General features: G+C 39.0%; 1 pseudogene; it reads left to right on the top strand.

Annotated features, from left to right (window-relative positions):
• Positions 1-280: 280 nt before the first annotated feature.
• On the top strand, positions 281-755 carry LOC116906180 (annotated as a pseudogene).
• Positions 756-4,319: the final 3,564 nt, after the last annotated feature.

The raw sequence follows: 4,319 nt of genomic DNA, 5'->3' as shown, positions 1-4,319 counted from the left end.
AGTTGAAAAAAGTCTTAAGTCTCGTATGGATATATAAGAGAACCATGATAGACAAAACATTCCTGAACAAAATTCCAATGTATGTGTCACTCTCCCAAGGTTTTAAGTTATACTTGAGATCTAAAAGTAAAAAGAGTGTGGTAATGTCATTAAAACAGAATCACTGACCAGCAGAATAGGATTGAGAACCCAAACATGAATCCTAAGTTTTATGGACAAGAATGACTTTTATATACTCTGTTTCTCCATGCTACTGTTTTTATTAACATTAAAAGCATTAATGCAGGCTTGGCTGGCTGACTCTAGCGGATTCAGAGGATTTCGCAGAGCTGTTTCCAAGATGAACACCAGAGGCCTGAAGGACAGTATTCCAGTTATAAAGCTCTCAGCCAGTGGGCCTTTCGAGAGTCATGATCTTCTCCAGAAAGGGTTTTCTTGTGTGAAGAATGAACTTTTACCCACTCACCCTCTTGAATTATCAGAAGAAAAAAAATCCAGCTCAACCAAGACAAAATGAACTTTTCCACCGTGAGGAACAACAAGGGTCTGTTTGCTCCCCTGAAGTTGCAAATGTAGTTCAAGGCAGTGCAGCAGATTCAGCGTCTTCTGTTTCTTCCAAGCTCAAACCTCTCACTGGCTATTTTGAGTGGCAACGATGAGACCATTGTTTTGAGGATATTCTTACCGACCCATCACAAAGTGCACTGATGGGCGAGCCACACTTGATGGTGGAATATAAGCTGGGCATGCTGTAATACAGGGTACCATGCAGGAACGACGAATGTGCTTCTCATAGATGCCTCTGCTAAAGTCTGCTGTTCACAGCATTAAAGTACTGAGAGGATCGCTGGATGAGGTTTTGGGTTGTGAGTCAGTTGGAAGCCTAGAGGTGGTTTCTAAGCATTGAGGTAACAGCAAAGCTCAACTTTTGAAAACGTATTTCGTATAAATGTTACAAACGCAGCAAAGTTCCCAGGAGCCTCCTTCAGAATGACGGTTGTGATTGGATTGGGTGACACCTCCCAGAACAGGCTTAGCTTTGCTCTGGAGGATGCTACAGGCACCTTAAGGGTTATAGCCAAGTATTTTTACAAATGGAAAAGTTTAAGTTTCCAGAGTTTGGTCTCTTTTATATGAGAGATCAGATACAGCTTGAACTATTGTGCTTCGTAGATTTTTAGCTTATCCGTGTTCTGTGGAAGGAAAGTACAGGTCAGTTGTTTTTAAGTTACATATCAAGTTACAGAAAAGTTTTTTAAGTTAGGAGAATATTCCTATTATACACCCATGAATAGTTCCATACTACTTTATTTAAATACATTTTCAACATGATGGTTCTTTAAAAATAAAAAGAGGATTAATGCTATACTTGAACATCATCAAGCAGTACAAGCCAGGTAACATTTTATTGTATTCTAGAAAGATAAACTGAACTTTAGATTTCACTAATTATTCATTTAATTCCTAAACCCAATGATAATATGTAAAGGATGCTGAGGTCCACTATATTGGAATAACTCTATTATATTCATCTATAAGGGAAAAAATGGAATCATGACATTGGGAAAAATGAATGTAGTGAGCAATATTTATAACTGGGCAAATATGTTTTCTCTCCTATAAACCCTAGATATCCTAGATATAAAACAAAAAAGCACATGCCCAAGCAAACAAACACATGCACCCACATAGTACACACATGCGCGCGGATGCACACACACACACACACACACACACACACACACACACACACTGTGGAAATAATCTATTTGACAGGACCAGAGACAAGATCCTAGGATGGTGAATTTTCTTAATGTTTTCTCAACCCTAATTTTTAAGAACCATTCTTAAATGTCTTAAAATTTTTAATCTCCCTTCTTGGTCGGCACCCACCGGAGGTAGTAGAATGGTTGCTAGGATATAGGGGAAGTGTACCTGTTCAACGATTTCTCTTTGGAGCAAATCCAACCTGCGTTGTCAGGAAATTAGCAGTTCAGTTCACGGGATTCAGCAGTCGAGTTAAGTAGTGTTAGGATAGCAAACAATAATCAGCAGCAGTAGTATAACCTAGCTGGAATAGCCAGCTCCCTGCCAAGTCGGCATGAGTTAGCAGAAGCAACCAGGTCCTTGCATGAGTCTTGCCTCACCAATAAGTCTATCTTAGCAAAATTCCCTGTGAGTCTGTATCAGCTGACATCACTCTGCCAATCAGCTGAGTCCTCAGAAGTGGCAAAACGCCACTAGAGCATCACTGGAAGATTTTTGGTGCATTCCTCTCCATGGAGTCCCAACAAATGGAGCTCAGCAACTCAGTGTAAGGGAAAACAATACAGGCTCGTCATTTGTGAAGAATCCTTCATGAAGCGTCCTTTCATGTGCTTGCTTTTACAAAACAACCTTTCACCTGTATCCACTTCGGGTAAAGGATCCGTGTGTCTGCCCCAGAAAGTACACGATACAACACAGCTGACTTTCCATAGAAACCATACATTTCCACTTCAGGGAAAAGAAACAGAGGTGGTTGGAATGCAGAGGACAGACTGTGTGTATGTGCGGATGGAACAAAAGTTGGTACATAAGTTGCAGTAGAGGAAGCAAAAGAGAAAGTTGGGTAAGAACAATAGTGTACTAGAATATGCCACAGAGACACCCAAAGTGCTGTGGGTTCACTAAAATTTTAAGAAAAAAAGAAAACAAAATCTTAAATTGAAAATCATCCAGGTTTTCCTGTTTGGCCATGACTTATAATCAATGTCTTCTTGCCTTTATCCATTTATTCCACTCTTTGAATAACTGCTATAAAGGCTTTAAAATATAAAGGCTCACCAAACTAGACAAGATGGATGAAGCAAAGAAGTGCACGCCGACAGGAACCGGATGTAGATCTCTCCTGAGAGACATAGCAAATACATAGACGAATACCAGCAGCAAACCACTGAACTGAGAATGGGACCCCCGTTGAAGGAATCAGAGAAAGGACTGAAAAAGCTTGAAGGGGCTTGAGACCCCATATGAACAACAATGCCAAGCAACCAGAGCTTCCAGGGACTAAGCCACTACCCAAAGACTATACAAGGACTGACTCTGGGCTCCAACCTTATAGGTATCAATGAACAGCCTACTAAGAGCACCAGTGGAAGGGGAAGACCTTGGTCCTGCCAAGACTGAATCTCCAGTGAACGATATTGTAGGGGGGAGGGCGGTAATGGGGGGAGGATGGGGAGGGGAATACCCATAGAGAAGGTGAGAGGGAGGGGTTAGGGGGATGTTGGCATAGAAACCGGGAAAGGGAATAACAATTGAATGTAAACAAGAAATACCCAAGTTAATAAATATGGAGAATAAAGAAATGTAAATAAAGAAATATATCTAATAAAAAATAAAATTAAAAATATCATTGAAAGAAATTGTTAGTAGTGCATGAAGCATTAAAAACTATAACTGGAAAAATGGAGAAAAATAAAAAGGTTCTTGGTAACCTAAGGACAGGGACCTCCGGACAGCCTAGTACCCAACCTTCTGAATTATGATAGTAAAATGATCACTTTTAGATACTCTTCTGAAATGTGGGTAATTTTTAAAAGATTTTCCCTATGTTTGATTCACAAGAAATTAAGAATTTAGTTGAGATTCAGGATGACATTTTTATTTGACAACAGAGGCTACATGAAGATATGCTTTAAAATAGGTTTCCTTTATTAACTCACGCAGACGGAGATTATTATTATATTTAAATACGTTGCCATTTCCGGAACCCACTCTTCAAGTATTTCTTGCCACCGCTCAACAGTCCCTCCACCTCTAGTATTTTGTACGGAATTTACAACCAAGAACTCCGCAGGGATACCCTAAGTAAGTTAAGTTAGAATTCCTTTAGCACAAGTACTTGTTCTTAAATGTCTATAAACGATCTAAGGAGTATTCTTTTCAGCAAACTTACAGGTATCATCGTAGAAATGACAGTTGGCTCTTGCTCTTAGCAATTAAAAATTACATTTTACATTTAAATTAAAAATTACAAATTACATTTGTTCTTCACTCAAAAGGTGGGCATTGGGGTTAGTGCTGGGGAAATGGCTCAGAGATGAAGAAAACTTACTGCTCCTGAGGGGACATGAGTTTTGCTCTCAACACCCGTATTTGGCATTTGTAACCATTTGTAATATAACTCCAGATCAAACAGGCTTAAATCACTTTCCTTGATTCTTAGGGTCCACACACAAAATGGGAGATACACTAAATGTAACCATAAATTTAAAAAAAAAGTAAAAGAAATCTAGATGTAGGTGTTTATAACTAAATAAAATGTTTTTTTTTAA

Source organism: Rattus rattus, chromosome 7, assembly GCF_011064425.1.
Source record: "Rattus rattus isolate New Zealand chromosome 7, Rrattus_CSIRO_v1, whole genome shotgun sequence".
NCBI lineage: Eukaryota > Metazoa > Chordata > Mammalia > Rodentia > Muridae > Rattus > Rattus rattus.
The sequence above is the reverse complement of the archived record's forward strand: the minus strand, read 5'-3'. Positions and strand labels throughout refer to the sequence as shown.